This window comes from Malaya genurostris, chromosome 1 (genome assembly GCF_030247185.1).
Source record: "Malaya genurostris strain Urasoe2022 chromosome 1, Malgen_1.1, whole genome shotgun sequence".
Classification (NCBI taxonomy): Eukaryota; Metazoa; Arthropoda; class Insecta; order Diptera; family Culicidae; genus Malaya; species Malaya genurostris.
This window is the reverse complement of record NC_080570.1, coordinates 116,453,032-116,480,104: the sequence shown is the minus strand read 5'-3', so window position 1 is coordinate 116,480,104 and position 27,073 is coordinate 116,453,032. Positions and strand designations below refer to the sequence as shown.

General features: G+C 36.6%; 1 protein-coding gene across 1 annotated transcript in view; it reads right to left on the bottom strand.

The window, feature by feature from the left end:
• Positions 1 to 27,073, bottom strand: part of LOC131425537 (zinc finger and BTB domain-containing protein 18.3) — an 84,590-nt gene that overhangs the window by 19,111 nt on the left and 38,406 nt on the right. The window contains exon 2 of the mRNA XM_058587491.1: positions 4,460 to 4,542. The gene's annotated coding sequence lies outside the window, so the exon portion shown is untranslated. The remainder of the gene's footprint in view (positions 1 to 4,459; positions 4,543 to 27,073) is intronic.

Genomic DNA, 27,073 nt, shown 5'->3' with positions numbered 1-27,073 from the left:
GGTCCGGGAATCCGATACTGAATTCTGAAGCTTAATTCTGAGACTGAAAGCTAGGACTGAATTCTTCACAAACATTCTGGAACTTAACTCTAATACTAAGTTCTGAACCTGAGTTCTTAAACTGAGATGTGGACCAGGATCCCGCAACTAAGTTCTGGAACTAAATAATGAACCTGGATTCTGGAACTTCTGGAAGTTTAGAACGCGGATTCTGATACTGAATCCTGAACTTGAATTCTGGGTCGGAGTTCCGAAACTAAAATTAAGGTTCTGACCAACATCACTTCCAGAATTCTGAATTTGAATTCGACTAAATTTTACTTGAGTGTGGATTCTAATCTGAAACTGGAATCAGTTCCAGAAGTCTGGACCTGGATTCCAAAACTGAAATCAAGAATTAGATTTGGTTTCTGAATTCTGGAACTGAATTTTGGAACTGAATTCTATAACCATAACTAAATTCTAGATCTGCATAGATGTTATGATGCTTAATGTTATTTGAAAACACTTTTTTAAATTGGCACCGAAGTGTTTGAAAAAGTGTTTTGCAAATAGCATCAATTTTACATCTGCTTAGTGGTTCAAGTTAAATTGTTTAAGTTTGCACTAAGCAGTTCAATTTGAAGTGCTATGCACTCTCGAGTCTAACACGAAACGTAAAGAAAAGTAAAAACGGTTATGTGCCATAAGCACAAACTTGGGATAACCCCTAAATTACTATAATTCAGATTCAGAGCTCATGTTTATAAATCAATTCCAAAATTAAGTGCTAGTTCCAGATTTCTAGACATGGATCTGAATCTTGGAACTGAATTCTGAAGCTGTATTCCGGACTGAATCTGAGTTTTAGTTTTAGTTTATTTGTTCACTTGTTAATTTAGGAGCATGGAAAAGCCTACTGGAGGTAGTCTCTGTCAAACTTGCTCTCCAACAGGCATAAAACCTCATCATCTTCAGGAAATTAGCCATCAGAATTCAGTTCTTGATGAAGAATCCCAGAACTAGGTTTCAGATCAAGAATTCCAGAATATGTGTCCAGCAATTAATTTATGTTGCAGAATTCGATGAATAATTGAAATAGGTTTTTCGATTTGACGTCCTATTGCTAAAGTATATTTCAAAACCTTTAATGTGAATGGCTAAAAGATATAATTATCTGGTTTCGAAGACTGAAGGTTCGGATACGATTGATCAGAAATATAATTTTTGATGCAAAAAAAAATGTTAATTGCGTATGTAAAACTAAAGAACATAAACTAAACATGCGTCGATTACTTGTCATTTTCAAGAGATTGAAAATCTTGTTATAATGCTTGGATCCATTTGAAGCAAACATTGTATTAAGGCGGGGCTGATCAATAGAATAATGCCCTCGGAAAACGATTTGCTCTATATGCGAAAGGGTCGTAGTAATTCGATTGAACTAATACCTCTCAGATTCCAAGACTGAAACATTTTTTCGTAAACCCCTGTATACAGTTATTACAAGTGACCAAAAATGGGCGTAAATTTTACCTCTCAACTCTTTCCAAAAAGCAATAATAATAATAATAATAATAATAATAATAATAATAATAATAATAATAATAATAATAATAATAATAATAATAATAATAATAATAATAATAATAATAATAATAATAATAATAATAAAAATATTCAGTCGTATTCAGCTTTCTTATATACTTGAAAAAAAGTCCAATATTAAAAAAGAGAATTGAGATAACATTATCAAGATAAGATTCACTAACAGTAGTACTAATGTCCCAAGAATCAAGATAGTTTTTTTTAGTTGCGTTGGCGGATTGCTGTTTGACTAATAAGAGTTGCTTATGAAATTGTATCGGGAATTGAAACCATTCTTACTCAATCCGAACATCTCAACAGCATGATATTCACTATTACCGAACGACCCAATCTCTATCGTTTACAGGGAAGAATAAATGATTAGGAGGAGAGGTAATGTTTATGATTTCTCTACTTTACGGAAGAACGACGACTCTTTAGACAGTTCCATAGGTTGGATATTTGGTATAGGTATAGAGTCTAGTATTCGGTCTAAGCTACACCGCTGTAAAAACGCAGAAATTTACATCATCTGACACCGACATAATCAAGCGTCAAAAATGATTCGTTTTTACAGTTGAACTAATACATACTTAATGCATTCTGTCATATTTTCAAGTGCTGAGAGATGTCATTTTACGAGCCTAGGTTGGTACACAATTGAATCATTCTTGTAAAGTTCAGCCATTTTGCGGATTGGTTTGTTATGAATTGTGCTGTATGTGGATTTTCATCACCTGTAAGTTTTATAATTTTTTTGTGTCTTGCGATACGACCATCAATGCAAAAAAAAATGCAAATCAGAATGATCACTAGTTCTCTGTACACTCATTAGATCAGTAATGTTGAAGAGTCTTTTTGTGTCAGTCTATTGTCGTTTTCGCTTGAGAAAACTGAAACTGACCCAGGGTAGTTTCATCAAACAAACACTTTTCACAAAACTGTACTGGATTTGCACTTAGCAACGGGGGTTCGAGCAAACCTGGTATAAAAACCAGGTTTGAAACTGACTCGATTTTCTATTCAAAAAAGTTGAAACTATGTTCGAAACTAGCTTCAAACAAACGGTTTGACAGCAGTGAAGGTTTGGCATCAAGCGAGAACGACATAATTGAATACAACATAGGCTTTGTAATTTTTATTTTAAATCACTTGTCTCCACACGGCAAAAAAATGAAATGCAACTATGCTTACTAAAACCATGGCCACAATTTCACAATCATAATGACTTCATTTATTACATCTTCTATAAAAACGATCAAAAGTTGATTTTCGAAAAAAAAATTGAGAGAAACAAAAATTTTCACGTCCGACGCGCACGCCTACTGCGATTGGTTTTTCTGGAATGAAAATCTACATAGTCTTTACATAAAAACTACAATTCGCTATGCTGTCAACAGTTTGTACTTTGTATTAAAATTATTGTTTTAAAAAGTTTGCGTCATTTGATCATCGACGCGATTCTTGTTTTTTTCTTGCGACATTTTGTGATAATTTCCAAAAAACCTGATCCACTATACCGATTTCAAGAACTCAACACAAAACATTTGCATCAAACATTCGACGTACAAAACAAAAAAAGAAAATCATCGAAAGCAAAAGAAAAAGTGTACAACTTATCTGGGAAACATTAATCATCGTTTCTTCTGTTGCTGCCGTTGCCACTTTTCTTCAAATATTGGATATTACGTTTCACAAACCCCGCAGAGTGGGGATTCGTAAATAAAAATAAAAATGGCCAAGAAACTCCGAAAAAAGGGCTACAATCCTTGTGTCGTAATAAAAAGTGCTCAACGTCGTCGGAACGTCACTACGGAATGAGATTAAATTCAGTGCAGAATACCGACCTTTTTCCAAATATATACAAATTATATCTTGAATTACAATGTTAAGTTGTTAAGTAAAAATGGAAAAAAATTTAATTAGCAATCCAGTACACGTGTTTAGAGTTTTGAATGATACTTCAAAATTTCTTGCTAATTACAAAAATATATTATCTTTATAAAAAACTGAAATGATGTTAATAAACAGCAACGCATTCCAAACTCATTTCCATGATGATCCGTTGAAAATCATTTCCACGATTGAAGGACCTTTTACCCGGAACTTGTTTTCTTCGAATCGAATTGCGTGTATCTCCGTAGGTAGCATGTGTGAGTGTGTGTGTGTGCGTGTGGATGGCTGTGTGAAAACGACACTCACCCCTCGGGCCGGAATTTTCCATCCAGATATTACTTGGGTGCTGTTTTATTTTTTGCGACCCACACCCGAGCCAGGGGTTTAGTGTAGGGAATAAAATTTTCTCGAAAAAAAAAAATAATACCGAGGCGAGACTCGTTAGTCCGCAGAAAATAATGGTACGCTGATTTTTTTTCTCTCTCGCTTCCTTCGCTTCTATTTTGTGCTCCACCATCAAGCAAAAGGAGACCAAGAAGGGGGAGGAAGTTGAAAACGCGATAAGAGGGAAAAACATAAAACTGCTGAGGAAGGTCTGTATAAATTACTTGTTTTTTGCACTCTCTCGAACGAAGCGAGAGGCGGAAAAATCGACGAAAAATCAATAAAATTGTCAAGAAACCTGAAGAGCAAAGTATATGTATGCAGTATACGGTGAAGTGAGACGGTGCTGCACGAAAATCTCCCGGTCTCCGGGGCAATTGTTTCATCTTCCTGGTTGGACCCCTCGTTTTGGGTTTTTGATAAATTCAGGAAGCTCGTGTTTTTTTTCTTCTTCTGGCTGTGCTTCAAAGACGCTCATATTTATTCCATTTATTTACTATCCCTATAGCAAGCATTGTAGAGTCCAGTACTTTTTGTTGCTCGCTCAAAAATATTAATAAGGAAATTTCCTTTTCCATTATTTCTAAGCTTGTTTTTTTCTATAAATACTTACGTTTATGTTGCATACAGAGAGCTGAAATTGTTCCTGTATGAAATCCGTATTACGTCATATGTTAACAATCATGTAGTGACTATCTGCAATGAAAGAATTGGAAAAAAAGATCGTTAGAATAGATGAAAATGTACAGGCGATTGTTGAAAACAATATAAATCCTTTTACAAGTCGCCGCCCACTTGGATATGTAGCAAGGTATTTGACCCTGCATCAACGGTTGTTGTTGTTTGTGTTGTTGTTGCAAACACATCAAATAATAAAAGATCGCAAAAACGACACTCGAACACAATTTATTTTCCTTAGCAACCAATCCGCTTCGATGAATGAGTAGTAGTCGAGCAGAGAAAAAAAAGCTCGCTCTCGAAGCAACGCAGGAATGCAGAGATAAATGATTTTCTTTTTAAATATTTTAAATTTTCTAGCAGCAAAACAAAGCACGAGAAACGAAACAAGAAACGGTCAGGTCAGTGCGAGGAACGAGGAAAAAAATAGTGGAATGGAATGGAAACACTCGTCCACGTTGTCGGGGTCGAAGCGAAGGCAAAAAAGCTCGTCTAAAAATAATTGAACTTTTTTTTTCTTTTCACTCTCGGGTCCCACCCGAGTCTTTCTGTGGTCCCCGTTCTTTTGCTAGATCTGTCATCAACTTGATAGTTATTTTCATTGCACTTCTTCTGCCCGCGATATCCGGCGCGATTTTTAATGTGCTTGGCTACATATGACTCCAACAACGGAGGGCTTCGACTGTGGTGAAATGTTTTCCACTATCTGGTAACGTATTAAATAACCGTTTTTCTCGTGAAGCCATCCTAAATAGACTTCACTGTTGGATCGAAGTACCCCTCGGATACAAGCAAATTATTCCATGTAAAGTAGAGAAAAAAAGTCGTATAAAAATGAAAAATCGTCTTTCGCCTAGAAGTTTTTTTCCGTTTTCAGTACCCCCGCGCTCTGTCCCCCGAACGGTAATCCCGTCTCAACGGGTTACTTTTCGATTCGTTTCGTTTTTCCCTTCTTTCATTATACATACATAATAGCTAGTATATATTTTTAATAATAAAAAATCTTTTCCCTCGTTTCCCGTGTGCTCATAGTTCGACTCAACTGCCATCAGCATGGTTGTTATTTTTTTTCTCCCTGTAGAGAATTCCAGTTTTTAAAGCTCAACTGATCAATTCTGAGATGTTTTACTTGAAGCTGAGCTCGGTTGCTCATGAAACGAAAATTCATCTAAAGAAATAGAAAACTGAAACTCCAAATCGACTCAATCCTTGCAGCTTGAAATTAGACTTATTCTGTCCACGAATGACGCACAAAAAATAAACAGAACACATGAAAAATTGGCAAACACTCAATAAATAAAAATGGCACAAAAACTCGTACACAAACCAACACCAACTGGCACTTGAAAGCACTCCCCATGTTCTTTAGATTCATTTGTCGAATCCAGTCCAATTCACTTACTCCGTTTTAGCTTGAAGCCGTGGCCAACTAAGTTTCGCCTGCTGTCAAATTCTGGATACAAAAATGAAACAAGTGCAACTTGTTTTGGAAAACCCGTTTGAGTATTTTTGAATAAGCAAAACGAAATACGGATAAAAGTTTTGAGTGCAAAAACTGAACGTGAAGTTTTTTTTAGCGCAAAAGTTGTTTGAAACATTTTGCAAGAATCGAACAAACAACAACAAAAAACTATGAATGCGAAAACATTGTCGATACAAAACTTCCAGACGGTTCTTCCAGAGAAAATGTTTTTTTTTCAGTTTTTGCATCGAAGTTTCTTTACGCATCTGCAGAAGTTGGCGAAAACGTAGAAAGGTTTAGTGCAAACACTGAAAAAAGGCGGGTGGGTAATGTCATGAGACACAACTGCATGACGTAAATACGTATAAAATGGATGGTTCTGGACCTGGACTTGTGAGCCTAAATTCTGAAGCAGAATTTTGATGCTAGATTTTGAAACAGAATTCAAAATCTGAACTTGGAAACTGAATTCTAGAACTGAATTCCGGATCTGGATTGTTGAACTGATCACTGTGTGGGTGCAAACGAGTTTATAATAACTAATGTATAGTATGCCATGACAAATTGCGGTAGACATCATTGCACCAGGTCAAGCGAGCTGTAACAGAATTGCTTTGCACATTTCACCACGAACAACCTTACAGGTAAGAAGTGTACCGCTCTGGGTGATTCCGTTTCCGATTAATAGTTATAAAATGCACAATGGCGATCCTGCCAGGAGTTGCAATTCAAATAGCATAGTTATTCAAAACGGAAACGGAATCACCTAAAGCAACAGAAAATTATTCAAATATTTGGCACAAAGATTTTCATTTTCAAATGAAAAAAAAAGAAGCGTCGGTGGAGATTACGTAACGTTGAAAATAACTGGAACAAGCGGATCATTATGGTCGCGCATCATAAGCGGACCAGGAAGGTCGCGCATCATAAGCGGACCAAGAAGGTCGCGCATTATAAGCGGACCAGGAAGGTCGCGCATCAAAGCGGACCAGGAAGGTCGCGCATCAAAGCGGACCAAGAAGGTCGCGCATTAAAATACATTAAAAAAAATGTTGACGATTTTTTTTAATTGAAAAAGGCGGATTCATAAAATCGCGCATCAAATAGCGGATCTGGAAGGTCGCGCAAATATTTAAATATAAAGAGCGAACCGAAAACGTCGCGCATAAAGGGAGCAGGCAACGTGGCCGTGCAAATGAAAAAAAATAAGAAAATTAATGAGCGGATTTGAATAATCGTGCATTGCAAAGCGGATTTTGAGATCGCGCACATTTGCTTCGTAAGTAATCTTACGCGCATATTTTTGCGTGCAATTCCAGACCACAAAAAAAAGTGTTAAAAGCAAGATATATGGAGAATAACGGAAAATATGTCCGATGGGTCAGCGGTACGAGCAATGCAGAGAATCAGACGACATTTGACGCATCTGTTGATCAGACTGACGAGGAGTCAACGATTTCAGTAACGCCGTGCAATTTGAGCATGTTATGCTTCAGGTAGTGAAATCGAACTCGAAAACATGTTGACAATGATTTAGAAAATGTACAAACAAATAATGTAGGAGTTTCGCTTCGCCATCATGATACACCACACACAAAAAAAAAAAAATTGTATTTTACAGGTGTACTCATAAAGACCTGGGAAATTTCATTTGTAATGGCTTAATTTTTTTTCCATAAGTACGTTTATTTAATAGGCAATATGCTTAAGTTTTTCTTCGCCGTGGCATCCACAATACATAGTACTTTAAACGTAATACATTTCGAATATCATATTAGTATGTTTTTATCAAGCGATTTACTATTACTGGGACATTGGATAGTCTACCTTGGGTACGCAAGAAATTTATTAGTTGAGATCTGACATCACGATACTCCACGCACGTCCAAACGACATGATCAATATCGCGATAACCTTCGCCATAAGCACAATGATTAGTCTAGGAAAGTCCAATTCGAAGGAGATGTGTAGTGATTGGACATGAGTCTGGATATCACACGAATGAAGTCCCTACTCAAGTTCAGTCCCCTGAACCATGTCGATATTTTAGGAATAATTGAGTGCATCCACCGACCCAGATAATCTATATCCCAAGAAGCTTGCTGGCAAGTGTTCTTTGGCGGGACGCGCTATATAATTCGTTGAAAGCAATTGGTCTCTCATGAGTTTCACCCTCAAAAGCACCACGTTTGGACAAACTCTTTCATTGCCTAGAATGGAACAATGAACCGGGAGCCAAAACTAAAGTGATTTGATAATTATTATTCAATATGTCGTTCAGACACTGTTTTATTTTGCCCAAGAAAAATGATTCATTTTTGCCAGCAGCGTTTGAGCGAATGGCTTCAATTGCACTCAGACTATCTGTGAAAAGAAAATAATGGTTTGGAGATAATGTGACGATTACACTCAAACTATAATGAACTGCTGCTAACTCTGCTATATAAACAGATGCAGGTTCTTGAAGCCTAAATGAGGCCGAAACATTATTGTTGAACATACCAAACCCTGTCGCTTTTTCAATTCGCGATCCGTCCGTGTAAAACATTTTCTCAGAGTCAATAGGACTGAACTTACTTGAAAATATTTTTGGGATTTCCATCGAGCGTATGTGTTCCGGAATTCCACGCTGCATGGATGTGTCGAAAAATTAAGTTGAGTCAGGGACATTTAGGAGGCTGTGACGGATAGGAATATATCTTGAAGTGTCGATTTCCTGTAACATATGGATAAAATATACTGTCATGAATCTTGTTTGAGATTGAAACTCAACTAGCCTTTCGAAGTTATTAATAACTAAGGGATTCAGTACCTCACATGCTATTAGCAGTCGCGATGAAAGCTCCTAAAAACGATCTTTCAATGGACGAACTCCCGCCAGAACTTCAAGACTCATTGTATGTGTCGAATGCATCCAGCCTAAGGCAATTCGCAAACAACGGTACTGAATTCGCTCAAGTTTGATAATATGAGAGTTTGCAGGGGAACGAAAACAAACGCATCCATATTCCATCACTGAAAGTATCGATGTTTCATACAATTTTATTAGATCTTGCGGATGAGCACCCCACCAAAATCCTGTTTTTTTTTCGAAGAAAATTTACTTTTTGTTGGCATTTTGTTATCAGATACTTAATGTGTCCTCCCCACGTGCATTTGGAATCAAACCACACTCCGAGGTATTTGAAAGTCAAAACCTGTTGGATAATTCTTCCCATCATATGAAGCTGAAGCTGCGCGGGATCATGCTTTCTTGAAAATACGACCAGCTCCTTTTTTTTCCGCAGAGAATTCGATACCCAGATGAACAGCCCAAACGGACAAGTGATCTAAGGTATCTTGCAATGGTTTTTGCAGTTGTCTTAGTGTACATGGGGTTAGCTGTCAATGTCATTTACGTAACAATTATAGAGGAGCGGACAGAAGCAAAATCAAATATCCATCTGTTCGAGTATTCCTCACTCTCATGTCCTACGTAACGATTCCTCATTCGACTGGTCGTATTGACAAACCTTCGACAAAATGTCTCCAATAGCTGCATTTCTTGGCTCGAAGTATGTTCTTGTACTTGGTTTCTAAAACAAGAATTTTTCAAAGTTCTGAAGAGTTCCTCATCCTCGTTTTAAAAACGTTTTGAAAGCATTTTTTTTTCGCGTGTTTAGCACCTGAGCACTCTTTGTCCCACCAAGGGCTTGGAGGCCTTCTGTTAGACGATGGACCAAGAAATCGTTTGGTTTGGGCTTGTTCTGCGGCCTCCAAATAATGGCTTAATATTTTACTAGTTTGATTGTAGTGCATGAATTTTACTAGTTTGATTGTAGTGTGCATTCGGCTAGCGGGTTAGACTGTATGAATACAGATGTGTTCTTCTGTTGCTCAGTCGATCAATGGACGTACTTTGTAATCCGATTATTCTCAGTTCAAGTCACAGCGGTCGCAATCATAACCTTCTTTTTATTTCAATGAATTTCATGTCATGGAATTTTAGGTATAATATTGAATGTTCTTGCACGTAAAATTGCTCCATTTATGTGCATTTGATAAGATATAAAATCACAGGATTTTTCCGAAGTGTGCAGTGTTAATTCTACATCGTGGATCCGAGCGATATACCACTCGATACACCCAGGGATGCCAAAGGTTAAAAAAAAATCTGTGCATTGCGAAAAATCTGAAAACTTGAGTGAAACTGTATGATTACACTGAAACGTTATTCCTTCTCTGACATAAGTTCTCGTATATCGACCTATAAGATTATTTTATTTGTTTTTATTTTGATTTATTAGAAGTAAAGCTAAGAGAACTAGTATTTCATTTTTTTTTTTTGAGAAGAGGGTGGATGTGTGGGTGCAAACGAGTTTATAATAACTAATGTATAGTATGCCATGACAAATTGCGGTAGACATCATTGCACCAGGTCAAGCGAGCTGTAACAGAATTGCTTTGCACATTTCACCACGAACAACCTTACAGGTAAGAAGTGTACCGCTCTGGGTGATTCCGTTTCCGATTAATAGTTATAAAATGCACAATCACTGAACCTGTATCCTGGAGCTCAATTTAGAACTGAATTGAAGACCACGATTCTGGATTGAAGACACTGAAGCTGAATCTAGCACTGAGCTGTGGACCTGGATTCTGGTTTGCAGCTGAATTTTAGTTACAGAATTGCGGTTCAGGATTCAATTTTCAAATTTGGATCCATCATTCTGCTCCTAAAATCCAGATTCCAGAGAATCTTCAGCATCTAGTTTCTGAATTCAGTTGCAAATCTAAAATTGTGAAACTGAGTTTGGAAACCAATTTCTAGACCAGCATTGCATCCTAGAACTGAACTCTAGAATTGTGGAATGAATTCTGAAATGCATTTTAGAACTAAATTCTGGAAATATAACTAAATTATGGAACTGAATTCTGGCCTAAATCTAAATTTTAGTTCCAGAATTCAGCTTAAAAATTCAGATTTAAGTACAGAATTTTCGAGATAAAATTCAGGTCTAGAATCAGGATCCTGATCTCAATTTCAGATTCCGGTACCGAAATTCAGGCTTCGAATCAAATTTTTAAATTCAGTTCCAGAAAACGAGAAACTGTATTTTAGATCTGTATTCTAGAAATGAAAAAAAAATCTGGTCTTAGATTCTGAAACTGAATTCTGGCCCTAGATTTTGGACTGAACTGAACGAGTCAACAAATTTATACCTTCATTTATTAAACATTTGAAAAAAAACATGTCTATTTCGAGTTCTCTGTGGTTGTCTCATACTACTGAAAATTCTGTCGCAAATTGCTGATCATATCTCCGATGACATGGAGAAAAAAGTATGTTTACGAGGTCTGTTCAAAAAGTTCCCGGAATTTTTTAATTGCGCGTGTCTGGAGAGTCCGGTGGTCAATTTTTTTTTTATTGTGTTGGTACATATGTCCCTAATGTATGGGGAAATTTTCAGCTGTATTCATTGTTTACATTCTGTCTTGTAGCGGCTGGTGTAGACGTTTTTTTTGAGCTCGGCGATTTTTGTCTTGGTGACGTTGGGTGCTTCCACGTGGACGATTGTGCTTTTGTTTCGACATCATAACCGTACACCCATGTTTCATCACCAGTTATGACCCTTTCAAGTAAATTTGGATCTTCGTTGACGTCGTTTAACAGCTCCTGAGCGATGGTAATGCGTTTGTTTTTTGATCAAAATTCAGCAGTTTTGGAACGAATTTTGCTGCCACTCGTTTCATGCCCAAAACATTTGAAAAAATATGATGGCATGAGCCAACTGATATGCCAACTCCATCAACAACTATTCTAATAGTGATTCGGCGATCATCCATAATCATTTTTTCCACTTTTCCCACATTTTCATCGATTATTGACGTGCTGGGTCGACCGGAGCGTTCGTCGTCTTCAACGTCTTCGCGGCCATCTTGAAAACGCTTATACCACTCGTAAACACTTGTTTTTTTTCATAGCAGACTTACCGTAGACTCTCTGTAACATTTCGCACACTTGGTTACACTTTATTTCATTTTTCACGCAAAATTTAATACAAATTCTTCAATTCTTCCATTGTTTAAACTACAACACAGAATGTAAACAATGAATACAGCTGAAATTTCACCATACATTAGGGCATATGTACCAACACAATAAAAAAATTTTTGACCACCGGACTCTCCAGACGCGCGCAATTAAAAAATTCCGGGAACTTTTTGAACAGACCTCGTATACAGGAGATATTCACAATCAAAAACTTATCTCTCACCCATGTGACAAATTTTAAAAAGGTTCTCTAAAGTAAAGTAAGACGTATTCACGTAAAAAACACTTGATCTTGGTTATAGCGCAACCCGATCAACAGATTCTAAACTATTTCTTTTTTGATACTTGTTAGGAAACATTTTTCAATCTAAAGAACTGTTCCAGAAAGTAAATCGGTCAATTTTTATGGCTCTAGTTTTTTATTCTTTACTCTCACCACATGTATAGCAGTTTATTTATTTTATCATTTTTGTCGAAATATTGAGCATAAATAGTGCACTGTCACTTAGAAAGAACGCAAAAACTGTAGGAGGCAGTTCGGTGAAGAAAACACCTTTGAGCCAAAACGCAATATAAAACAAGTAGCCGATAAGGACCGGAGTCAGAAAGATGCGATGCTTGTTGGGAGTTCGAACTGTATAATCATGAACGATGAGAGTTACGTGAAGTTCGAATTCAAATCCTTACTGAGGCCACAACAGGTGAGGAAGGTGAACACCAAACCAGTTCGATACATCGATTCCAAATATCAAAGAGAAAAAAATTAGAATGAGTCGTTTCAATTTAGCTTCTTCAGCGACCGCGCTCCTTTCGGTAGCTTCGAATGTCGGGATTTGGCGAACGCACTTGAACAGCGTTTTCCGAAATATTTCCGAATTATGACGAAGAAAGAAGGTAATTGTTATTCCGGGTTCCATCAAAAACTGACATTTGGTTCAAATAATAAAACTAGAACTAGAACACATGTTCGAGTCCTGTCTCTGAGCGTATCTTTTTCCAATCAATCATCTTTTCTGTTAGTTTTTCTTTCATTTGGCTTCTCTAATAGGTATGTTTTCGCTCAGTCATTGCAAAAACTGCACTTAGTTATGGCGGCTTTACGTCAAACCAATTAAAATTTATTAACTCATTAAAAAAAGTGAAAGTAAAACTTATTGAACTATACTCGAAAATTTACTGAAAATGAACGGCCAAAAACCTATTTCATTGAAAGTGAGGTTACGCCACCAAGAAAGAAGAAAAATAAGTTTTAAAATTCATCTCGATAGCTTAGGGACTGCAAATTTCTTGCTAGATCAGGTTTTAATTTTGAAAAACAAGCTAATACCATCAATTTGGCTCGTGAGAAATTTCATCTATTTTTGCTGACAATATTTCTAATTTTGGCATACGTCTTTTCGTCCATACGTAAACTTGCTTGGAATTTCGCCAATTGTTCAGCTTACAGTCACCGAGTAGATTATTCTGGTCTGTCTCAGTTTCCGGTTTAGAACTTATAACAGTGCACTGAACGAAATCATCGGTACTGTTTCTCAAACAGATACGCATCACTCAAACTCAAGACGCAAAATTTACTTCATCCGAGAAAATCGTGTTCGACAAGTTGCGATTCTTTTGTTTTTTTTACCCAATTCAGACTCGCTTTTTTATTAGGGGTGCGCTGGAACTTTAGTTCGTTTGCATAAGCACACAAAAATACACACGAGAAACCCACATTTCGATACATGACGACTCTTTTAGATGTTTCGAGAGACTCTTCTATAAATATTTTGTTCTTGATATTATAATGGCGTAATTTTACATTTTTTACCATTTTCTCATGCAGACTTTGTTATGATTTATGATATTTTAACTCTTATTTCTAACTAAATATTATTAATTTCTTTCATTGAGTTATCTGGTTTTAATAATATAATTTGTTATTGGTTTGCAAATCACTTCTATCCGGGTTATATGTGAAATCCAAACACATTAGTTGTAAAATTGCTGACAAGACATATTTTTACAACTTTTAGGGTGTAAGTTTAGATCGATGGCGTCTCTCCTTTTATATGCATCTATTAAAACGAAAATTTACATGATTTTCGAGCTGTGTATTATTAAAACCCCTATCTTGTGACAATTTGAGAAATTGATTCCAGAAAGTTTGAAACATCGAAATGAATACTTTAATGCTGATTATGTCCCAGGTATATCCCTATGGTATAGAATAAAGCTGACAACATCTGACTAAAAGTAGTTTTTTTCAAGTAAAATACCCAAAGGGATCTAAGGTTCAATGACAATAATTACAAAATAGTTTTCAAAAAGTCGAACAGCTCTGAAAAAATATCATATAGTCACAACGACGCCAAGCATTTGCTCTACTTTCCGTTCCCAAATGCGAGTCATAGAAAAAAACGCAAAAGTCATCCTATGGGTCGTGGGTTTCCTACTCTCGTAGTTCGAAATACCATAGCTCAAAAGGCTACGAAATTCTAATGACAGGGGTCATCTCCTGTCTGACTCTAAAAAGCACGCGGAAAACAAAAAATAACGTCCACTGACGCCAGATCGAAGTAGCCCTACTCTTCGAATAAGAGCGATCCACTCCGAAATTTGGCGTGGTGAACACCGAAGAGGTCGAAGAGCATTAATACCTAATTGCCACCTACCGTGCGGTTTAAAACTAAAACAAAATAAAGCACCAGTGCGGGGAAAAAAATATATTCGAACGAAAATTGGCACACACCGACTAAAGGTCCGCTTGCATTCTCGGTAGGAGCTACCGTATTTGGGGTCGGGTTTTTAGGTGTTAAATTATACAGTAGGCTGACAGGGTTTTAAAAGCACTGCCCACAGCTGACTCCTGGTTTTACCCGAACCCCGAAGGTTTTTCAATTTTGTCTGAAATTTCGTTCAAGAAACTGCTGTCATAATGACAGTCCCGATGGCGGTCCCCCTGGTCGCGAATATTTGACTTGACCCACAATGAAACTTTCATTGACGCAAGTTAATACTCGACGATGGGCTTAGAGGAAAACGAATAGATTTATTATTGTTATTATTGTCCCTGGAATGATGCCTTCCATGACTCTGCAATGAGTCAGCGAAATAAATTACTCGTCGTCACTGCAAACCCGGATCAATTTCTTTTTCGACCGACACAAACGACGATGACGATGGGAATGGTAGCACCGGTGAAGAGAGGATCCACCCGTTTGCCGAATAGAATGTTCAACTGGACACAGGAAATCAATCGTGCCGAGTTTCAGAATGAAACTTTTTTTTTACGTTTTCCGCTATATTTTAGTCATAGCTACATAATACATTGGCATCAGTTTTATAGTATTCCAGCTTAACGAGGGACGGGGAAATCTAGGAAAAAAATGTAATTCGAGATCGGTCCAATACTGTACTGTTCGGATTTTGTTCTATAAAAAATGGATCGAATGTCGCCAACGACGTTGTATTTTAACTTCCATAGGATTTCAAGAAAATTTGTTAGTAGTGTGAATACCGACAAAAACAGAAACTTTGAATAGAGGGAGAAAACTTTTGTCAAAATGCTGAATAAAATTTTTCATAGTCAGGCGAAAGATATTTTCACTTTTAATTTCATCCACTGCTAATGGAAATTTCCCTGGATAACATCCCTTATCTTAACTTTTTGGCTAGTTGCTTGCCTTTCTGGGTTTGGAATTTTTCAAAATTTTCCCAAATTCTCCTTCCACGAACACAAAATTCTTTGCAGGTATCTCGTTCTGTCTCGTTATCACTTTTCGTCCCATCAACGGTTAGGGTTGACAAAGGATAGCGCTCCTTTATTAGAAATCCTTCAATGAAATACACGTTCAATTATTTGCTTCGTTCTGAGCTTTCGGCGAGGATAAGCTTTATGAAATCTTTTGCAATCGATTTTTAGTTTGCCGAGCGATAGTAACGAAAATCAAATGATTTGGCTTAAGACATCAATCGATTGGTACTAAAAATAAATGATAGATGCTTTGTGTTAAAAGTAAGTTTATATTTGTGACTTAGAGCAGATTCAGCAGCTGCAAGATTCATATGGGTTACATATAACTGAAACAAACGTATCCCCAGCAAGCCGTGTTAGTTTTATTTATTCGAACAGTTCTACTGTCAAATTGAAAACTGGTATACGCTGCCGTTCTATTTTTTTCTATATTTGAAATACAGATAAAACGCTGCTTGGGCTGCTAGTACATTTTGTTATAATTTCTAGATTTGAATTTAAAAACTGACTTAAATTATGCATCTAGAACTAGAACACTCCTGAACATGCCCTTAGGAGATCAAATTTAGGCCAACGACAAAATCGTTAATTTTAAATTCGAATTGAGTTCTATGTGTCTCAAAATTGCAATCACTGTGCAGAATTTCGTAATATTTGGAAGAAACGTTTCATTAGGGTGGCCCTTTACTTTGTTAGGGTAGATAACAAAACTCAATTATTTTCGATTTTCTGAAAAAATCTTTTTTTTTTGCATATGTTGTCAATAAAAATAATAAAATAATTCTTGCATATGTTGTCAATAAATGTTTATAGTTTGAAGAAAAAATATGCGAATATTATAAAGTTGAAGTTCCGGTTTGGAAAATGTCAATTGTATAATTTTTAAACGGTTTCGACGACCGTTGATAATATTCGCATATTTTTCTTAAAAACTATAAACATTTATTGACAACATATTCAAAAATTAGTGGAATCGATCGAGTGGTTCAAAAATTACAAATTGATCAATAATATCTTTTTTAAAGAAAATCGGAAAAACACGGTATCTACGAAAACTTGAAATTTTCAAAACATCGTAACTAGAAAACAAAAAAAACATACCCCCACCAAAAAACCAAAACATTTATACATAACATAACATATCCAAAATTGACGATGTATGTTCTTTTTGTTTTTGAGTCATTTTTTTTTGAAAATTTCAAGTTTTCATAGTTACCATGTTTTTTCGATTTTCTTAAAAAAAGATATTACTTATTCATCAATTTATAACTTTTGAACCACTCGATCGGTTCTGCTAATTTTTGGAATATGTTGTCGATATGTGTTTAAATACTGTAAAGTTTTGTGTTGGAAAAAGTAAATTTAACTTTTTAACGGTTTTCATGGTTTTCGACCAATGGGCACTGTGCCATTTTATATTTTTTCTAAAAGCTAAAACAGTTCTACATAACATATACAAAAATTTGCGATGCGTTATTTTTTTTTGTATTTGAAGAAAAGTTTTTTGAAATTTTCAAGTCTTCGTTGTTTGCGACCATACGCTTCCATTTATTTAAGGTAATTATAATATAAACACATTCATAGCTCTTTTAGATTGTAAAACAGGCCCAATTCATTAGTCTACCTACCATGAAAACCGTTCAAAGGATATACAAATGACCCTCTAAAACACAAAACTCCAAATTTCTGGACAAAATATGTACAAATTAGAGGAATCGGTCGAGTGGTTCAGAAGTTATAAATTTATCAACAATATCTTGTTTAAAGAGAATCGAAAAAACACGGAAACTACGAAAACTTGAAATTACAAAAAAATATATACCAAAAAAAAAACACGCAACGCCAATTTTTGGGTATATTTTATGTAAAAATATTCCAGCTTTCAGAAAAAAAATAAAATGACATAGTGCCCATTGATCGCAAACCATGAAAACCGTTAAAAAGTTATACAATTGATTTTTCCAAACACAAAATTTCAATATTTTTCCTAAAAACTATAGGCATTTATTGGCAATATATCCAAAAATTAGCAGAACCAGCCGAATGGTTCAAAAGTTATGATTTTTTAAAGGATGTATTTTCTGAAGAAAATAGAAAATAATGTTGTGGAAATACTACCTTGATCAAAAAGTTCGCGGAATTTATTCAGAAAATTAAAAATACAAATCGATATTTTTCCCGTTCAAAGTACTTCTTGATTGATTCTTGCACTTGATCCAATCCTCGAAACATTTTTTTTGTATTCAGTTTTCGGTATGGCCATCAGAGCCATTTGCGATTTTTCCATTATCTTATCTTGGGTGCTGAAACGCGTTCCACGGAGAGGTTTCTTGAGTCAACCGAATAGGAAAAAGTCACAGGGAGCCAAATCAGGTGAATTCGGTGGTTGCTGAATGGAATTCGTTTCGTTTTTAGACAAATGTTCACAGATGACGATGGAATTGTATGACGGTGCGTTATCGTGGTGCAAGATCCACGATTTGTTGGCCCATAAATCTGGTCTTTTTCGGCGAAATGCTTCACGCAGACGTCTCATTACGTCCAAATAATACTCCTAGTTTATGATCTGGTCCCGTGGAAAGAATTCATGTTACACAACACCCTTGTAATCAATGAAAACTGTGAGCATCGCCATCTTTTTCGACTGAAAACTTATATATTATTATTCACAGAATCACGACCACTTCTGAAACGTTCGTGCCACTGACAATTCTTCAGAGTATCGTTGCCGAGACACTCTTCTAACTTTTGCAATGTCGTCGAACCATTGAAACCATTTTTAATGCAAAATTTTATGCAAACTCGTTATTGCAAATTCAATTCCATTTTAAAAATCGGGGACACGCACAATCGCAGATGTACTCAATACAGTGTAACTTTAACAAATGTCCAGGTAACAAACTGAAAATTTGACAGAATACTAATGACAGATGTGGCAACCTAAACAAATCTAATCGGGTGACTGAGAGCGCCACACGGTGATGATTCCGGGAACTTTTAGAATAAGGTAGTGTTTTGGAATAAACTAGTATAATCTTTTCAATTTGTAAGCATTTTTGAGCCAAGTTTGGCCGTAAAACCTATCGTTAGAGTCTATGTTTGTAAAAATGGACGACGCATTCGATATGAGTCGATTTTCAAGAGCCGTTTTAGTTTTAGTGAGAAGTGTAGCTGAGACAATGGTCTTGAAATAAGCGTTAAATCCACTGGATCAGGGTCATTTCGCCAAAAGCCATTTCGCGAAAGGATTATTTCGCCGAATGACATTTCGCCGAATCTGCAATTTCGCCGAATCAGCCGAAAATGATGATTATTATTATATCGTTTATTTATCCCCGGTTTCAACGTAATTCTGGTCGTTCACCGGGTTTGTAACAGTTTGGGGTAGGGATTTGGGGGCAGAAGAAAGAATAAAGATTGATTCATGAACCTCAGAACGGAGTTCCCAAGAAAACTGTTTTGACTATTAGCTACTAAGCATCAAAGCATTTCCATAGGTGTATCTACCAGGCAAATGTATGGGGTATTTTCCGTTTATTAAGTGAAAATGAAGTGTCCGATCTTGCTACCGCTCGTTCTAACCTAACCTAACTGAAGCAAAGAAACCTAGCTTTGAGTAGACCGGGCAAACGAGGCGGTTACAGGTTTGCATGCAAGAGATGCCGCTCACGACGGCGGGTCGGCGGCCGACTTAGCTGGCGTCGCATCGGCGGCTTTGTGCGCCGAGCAATCTTGGCTGCGGTGAGTGAAGTAGTATTCTGTAGTAGATGTGTTGCACACAAAAGAATCGAGGATGGAACGTAATTTTCCTTATTTTTAGTACTGTTGCCCAAACAGTTTGCACCATCAAATAAAATATTCCTGCCTTGATACTAAAAACGTATCATATTTATAGCTTAGATTATTTGCTTCACCCACAGTTATTCTAGAAAAATCCCTTCCTCGGTCCAGCTTATTGTGCGAAGAATTTGAATTGTTACACAACCAGGCCCGTGCGCAGGAATCATCCATGGGGGGGGGTTTTCAAGGGGAGATGTGGGTGTCCACTATATTGACAATGTAAAACGAATTCTGACAGGCTCGTGCGCAGAAATCATTGAAGGGGGGGCGGCAATTTTGTCGAACTTTTTTTAGCGAAAACGATAAAAGAAATAGTTCCCCTGCATGTAAGTATTGGGCTTTACTCTAGAGAAAAGATGCGCGTTATTGAGAGCGGTGGTAGTCGGTACTTCTTCGGGCACCCACTATACAAATGCGTAACATCGATGACTGCATTTCCAGTAACACTTGACAGAAAGTGGGAAAGGCGCCAAAATTTGAAAAAGAAAGTTGCGTCATCCACAATATTGAAATTGTAAATAAAATTCTGAAAACGTAGTATGAATTGTCAAGTTATTTGCACTTTAATATAATAAGTACTCCATTGTTCATGAAACTTAATTTAAAAAAAATTCTTCATGGGGGGGTTAAAACCACCAAACCCCCCCCCCCCCCCTGCGCACGGGCCTGTACACAACCAACCCTATTTTTGTTTTGTACTGATTTTCCTACAAATTACTTTGATGCGTAATAAAAACCCGAAAAGCAAGAAAAATATGGATCAGACTAATCCAGCAGCAAACGGAAAGAACGAACTTACAAATGCAACCACCAGTTTCGATTCCTGTTCTCGCGAAACGGTGCTTCTTTACCTTCTATTATCACCAGTATTCTCCGTGTTGGCACTCGACATTCGGGATTTTTTTTCTTCAATGTTTTCGATACACCAGAAGGCCAACGCATGGGTTTTACTACCATTTGGGCGGGGATTTTTTGCTTTGAAACAGCTTATTCAACATCCAGATGCGATGATTCGATGTAAAAATTTTCAAACTGCGCAAATATGCTGAACCTTATCAGGCTGCCAATTTTGGTTTATTCGGTGTAGATGTTTTGTATTGTTGTTTAGGGAGTTTCAGTTCCTTTTACTTACGATGGGGATATCCGTTTTAATCAGCTAAGAATTTTCCTTAAAACGCAAATATCTAAAAATATTATACAGCCTTTCTTAACCATCGGTCGCCCGGTGGTGATATTTTGAGATTAATTTGTCTAATTTGTTCTTTGTTCTATCCGCTCACTTTGAGTTGTCACATCTATAGGGGAGCTCAATTCCGCATATGTAAATTTTTCATTAGTTTTAAAAAATTACAGGTTCAAAATTATCAGCTAAACACACCTTAAATAAAATCCATACATTAAGTGATAGAGAAATCACCTTCCTACCGGGTTTCGAGCGGAAAAATCATGTTTTTCGAACCTTTTGCACAGCCTTTCTACAATTAAGAAAGTCACGAATAAATCTTATTCGAGCAACCGAATAAATGAGTGCCATCATCATTACGCGAAGGAAAAGATTGGACCCGGTAGTAGGCTACGATCATAACGACAACAACAAAAAATACTAAATGGGGTAATCACATCACGATGACAGCTCCGCAATAGACTACTGTAAATAAAAAAATATTGAACACATGAGCCATAGACAAACGGTCCTAACAATCGTTGTTTACTCAGATTGTTATGGGTCATGGTACGGTCATAGAAGGTACCGTGCGAACTGTGAACAGTCCAGGCGAACAAAAAAACTTTTTTTCGTGTTTTCGAAAACAAAATGCTAGATCGATTTGTCTGTGCACGAGGCAGTAATATCAAAGGAATTATTTTAATGTTTTGGCGGGTTTCAACCTCGACATTATAACTGTAGGTACTTGTGGCATGCAAAAAAAAAGTTCGAAGCCATTTCTTTTGGGCAACAAATGGAATAGGAATTGAATAGACGGCGAGTGGCAAGTGAACCCCGAAAGCAGAAAAAGAAGAAGAAGGGTAGTAATTGCTTTTTTTTGCTGGTAACTATGCTACATTCAAGTGGAATCATACCTGTTGGCGATACACGTAAGCTGTGGTGATTGCGCTATTGCTATTCCGTAGTTTCTTTCGAATATTTGCTGTAAACCGAAAATGTGGTTTTCATAAACGTTGCTGCACTGCTTTCCAATAATGATGTATTTGTTTTTCATTGAAATTACTTTACTGTTACAATTTTTGTACCGGGAATCTATGATAAAACAACTCAATAAACAATTATGATATTCTCCTGTCCCATTAACTATTTAAGCCCCAATCAGAACGGATTCTTCGTCGATCTGTGTTTAGAATTAATTACAAGCTATGAAAAATTTTTTTCCGTGAGTGTATGCACGATTTGTAGGGAAGGTAATCACCAATCTTGGGACAAAATTTAATGAAAATCAAAATTGTTTTTTCTTTGTAAATAGATTTTAAATTATAAAAATCAATTTTTTTTCAGTGTAGGACTCGATTTGAATTTATTTCAGTATATTTTATTGAACAACTTGACACAAAGTCTATATGTCCAGAAAGTTTCATTCACATCAGAGAGGGTGCTGCGAACATGTGTTCAAGTTGGCGCAAAATTCGTCATATTTATAGCGAAGAGTTCTCATAACATAATTATTCTTTTTAAGTTTCGGGAGGGGTTTGAACCCTTAAAATCCCCCTTGTTTGTTTTAATAGAGAGAGGTTCTCTCCAACGAGAGAAAGAGAGAGAAAGAGTGAAAACGGTAGAAGATTTTTTTGGCCAATTCCCTTACATGTGACTTCGACCACGACGGAAGTTGCTCACAAAACACGATGGTAACCTATGAAAACCAGAAAGTCACGTATTAATATTGTCAGCAAATAGCTCACTGTGGCATGTCTTGTTATAATACGAACAAAATCGATATCTACACACAAGAACAATCGAGCTATTTCATCACCTTGTGATGATGTCACTAACAACAGCACTGATAAAACATCAATGGACGAAACGCAAAGTGAATCATTGCTACACCTCTGGAATTCACTGTATAGCAATGATAGCGCATCTCCTCAAACAAAACAATTGGTAAGGTAGAGAATATCGAAATATCTGATTTCGCAAGCGATTTATAGCTGCGAACAGAAATATTTCGATTACAAATTTGTTTCAACAGTGTAGTAATCACCAATTTTAGTCAGTGATAATTGCGGCTAAAGTGCATTAAGAATAACGAATACTGAGCAAATTACAACAGATAAACTTTCAGATTGCTGATTTCAAGCTAAAAGAATGTTCGTACTCTTTCAGACACGTTTAATTATGGCCTTCCGCTGTTATAGATCTGGGTTAACATTTGGAGCAGGATCTACTTTTTCAGCGTAAAATTGTATTCAGCAAAGAAGCTCATTTCTGGTCGAATGGATACGTCAACAAGCAAAGAGCTACCTATGCATCCAAAAAAAGTCGCTGTTTGGTGTAAATTATGGGTCGGCGACATTATTCGTGAAATACCGGCATATACATTGCGGCCAATATTTGCATGAAATCGTCTATTCTAATAATGATTATTTCATCAATATTTTTATTTTTTGTCATGGATACTCTTTTCAAAATTTACCTGGCACAAGAGTGGGTAGAACTGAATCGTGAATATCTTTTGTTGTATTTGAAGCAGCAGCCTGATTTCCTCTCCAAACCATCAAAAATATGTTCAGCAATTTATGATAAAATTTTCTGTAGTATATATCTGATAATAAGTCAAAGCTGAAATATTCTAAAATGTTTGATAGGAACTAACATTAAGGTGAAATTTAGTGTCAACATGTTCGCTAGCAAAACAGATGCTAACTATGGATAGTGTTCCCAGACGGTAGGTCGGAATTACCGATTTCGTTGAGCAAAGATACAACAGGTGTTTTGCTGTACTGTAGCTATTACTGTAATTTATTTCAGTATAAATCTCCTATTCGATATATAATTTCATGGTACTTACAAATCGGTTTGAAAATTCAATTCAGAGAAATCTATCCGTACTCCTACCAACTGAACTGTTTGATCTGAGTAAATTAGTTTAGGTTAGGTTAAATTTTATCAATATTGTTTTTAATTAGATAACTCACTGCATAAATCTATCAAATTCCCAGTTTACTAGGAACAACAAATTACTGTAATTTTGAACTGAACTGTTCAGATATAATGAATAAGTTTGAGACTGCTTCTTTTCCACACGTGAACTGCTTGCAAAGTGAAAGATGACCTCGTGTTTTTCACGGCATATCTGTTACATCATTTCCTGCTGTCATCATGGCATCGCTGATCTTCTGACAGCTGACTACTGTAGAGCTAAGAGTGCTGCCAGCATCAACAGATAGTTATAACCTAATGAGTCTTTTTAATTGACTAATGTAAAGAAGACACATTTGTGCATGTTGTTTAAGACGGCCAATTTAGTCATTCAATTCATAATCAAAATGCTCTTATAAATGATTTTCTCACCGATAGGGAAATTTTTTTTTGTTTCAATTATAGAGGCTTTAACATTAATGTCATTCGCCTCTTCGGTCCAGAAAAATTTTCTGACCCTATGTGCGGGGTTGGGAATCGAACCCAGGCGGGCGGCGTGAAAGGCATCGACTTACCCATCACGCTATACCCGTCCCCCTATAGGGAAATTGTTTATTCTTTGTTTTATCTCGATCCGACTTCAGGTTCCGGAACTACAAGGTGATATGCACAAAAAAAGAAAAAAATAGTCACTCACTTTTCTCAGAGATGGCGTGACCGATTTTCACAAACTTAGATTCAAACGAAAGGGGTTTTGGTCCCATAGATCGCTACTGAATTTCATATTTATCCGATTTCCGGTTCCGGAATTACAATAAGCAAATCTATGAGAAAATGCGCATTCAATTTTCTCGGAAACTTTTTCAACCGATTTTTACAAACTAAGATGCAAATGAAAGGTCTTGAAATTCTTTGAAAACTCTCCGAAAAATTTATCCAGATCCGACTTTTGGTTCCGATATTACAGCGCGATAAGTGAAAATTTTTCAATTTCATGAGATTTTTTTCAAAAGTGGTGCAACGAGGTGCTAATTGTTATAAAATTTACTGATAAATTCATCTAGTTGTTAGTTGGTGGATATATAAATATACTTAGGGACTACTAGTCCCCGTTTTTCGCTTCCGAAAGCACCGGTAATAGTCATGCAAACCTAAAAAAAACGGAACTCACTTCGATTTCTCAGCAACCGTTTAACCGATTTTTACAAATCATGATTCAAATTAAAGCTCTCATTGTCTCAAGCTCTCAAATACTGTGCAATTTCATCCAGATCCGATTTCCGGATCCGAAGTTATAGGCGGATGAGTGTCGAAACTTTCAAACTCTCATACAAAATGATGCAAAATCGGCACACATCGGTACGTGCTGATACGGAAGAAGAAAACGCCACCGCCTAGCACACATCGTGCTTTGTTCAATTGTGTATAGCGTGCACGGTTGTCACATTTAAATTTATAATAACTTGAAATAACTGTTTACAAACTGTTGGTAGTTTATACCAAAGAAAGTTTTTGATTTTATTCAAGTTTAAACAAAATCTTGACAGAATCTTCTAGTGATGTTTTTGAATAAGTAATATGAGAAAGGCATCACTACGTCACTAGGTGTATTAAAAAAAGGTTTTTTCGATAATAAATAGGTATGGAATTCACTAAAGAAGAATATTCCGAAATGTGGGAAAGTATTATCAGTTTTATTCACATTCACGTCATCCACAGTTATGTCTCTGACATTACCCACCCGACTATTTTGTTTTTTTTTTTATAATCAAACCCTATACCTCTTAAAAATCATTCTTTAGAACTATGTAAATTACGAGAATCAAATAAAATTAAAAACTTAGATCATTTGTCTTGTTTCTCATGGTTGTCTATCTGCTTTTGAATCCATATTGCAGTATTTTCAACATCGTCTGAAAAATTAAAAATTTTGATAAACTTTATTTCATACGACCTCTGATAAGCCGAAGAATGGTCTGATTGGCACATACAACGAAAGCTTCAGCAAAACCGCGATCAAATTTTACTTTCGTGTCACGTACTATGAAGCAACAAAATAATGAGGAATGTCTGCGCGGAGATTTATAACAAGAAATAAGAAACAACAAATGATTGAAATTTAACAAAAAAACAAGGTACGAGGTTAATAGCTATATCTGGAATTAACTAGCACAACGAACAAAAAAAACGCACACATAAAACCACGTCCCTCGTCCAAGTTACATACTTATTTTGAATATGGTCAGAGTGAGACAGCTAAAAAAAATTTTTTTTTGTTACCTCTCATTGCGTACCAAACAGTTAAATTACGTACGAAAGGCCACTACTAACCAAAGAGGTCCAGCACCACTTCAGAAAAACGGCAGTAGTAGTCAAAAAAAAAACGACGACGACAGACCGGCGGCGGCGGCGACGGCGTTCAAGAAATTGGTTTTGGTCCGCGAGCGACTCACTGCGAAGGTCGATCATCCACCGTGATCCATCCGAAGCGAAATACCGCCGGACCGGTGCACGATAGAGAAAGATACGGGGGGACAGGATTCTCCGGCAATCGACAGTCTCCGTTTGGGCACACACACACGTACACTCACCAGTCGGTACAATCCGAAAAACGGAGAAGATGTTAAAACGATTTTTTGATTATGATTAATTTCATTTAATACAAGGCAGAGCCATGTGCGTCTACGAAAAAAAATCGATTCCAAATTGAGCGAAGCCGGAATTACGCATGACTTTGAGTTTTTGTTCGATTGCTTTTTTTGTTTTGTTTTGTTTGGGCTGCTTACGTTTGCTTGAATTTAGGTCTAGAGGTCTCTCCGACCAGCGCAGTAAACTGTCATACGAACGATAAAAAACCGAAAATCAAGCGTAACAGTTCAATTATCACATTTTCTACCAAAGCAATGGCCTGCTACTTTTGGACGCCGTTTTGACTGAGTCATTTTTCAAAAGTGTTTCTACAATTTCATTATTTGCTGGGGCTTGAACAAAAAATAAAATGAGCATTTCGAGTTGGAAAGAAAAAAACTTGCTACCCCTCAACTGCACATTTTTGGACAGCGGTTGAAGCATGTAGTTTTGTTTATTTTTCAAACTGCGACTTCGATTTTGACCTGAAGACAAATTTTTCAATTGTTGAAAACATAATAGAAAGGCAACTGACCACTGACTAGCCTACGGACGGCCTACCTTTTCATACTTGAACTTCACTATTGCTACATGTTTGTGATGTAGACGTGGAAGATTTTCAACATTGCCAACATTACACTGTTTAGTTCAACCTAGTTCGGTGTATACAGAGACAAAAAAAAGGTAAAACCCTCTGTGCGGTCGAACTCTGGCAGCCATTAAAGCATTGCCGAGAAGGGCATAGAAAATAAAAACTACCAT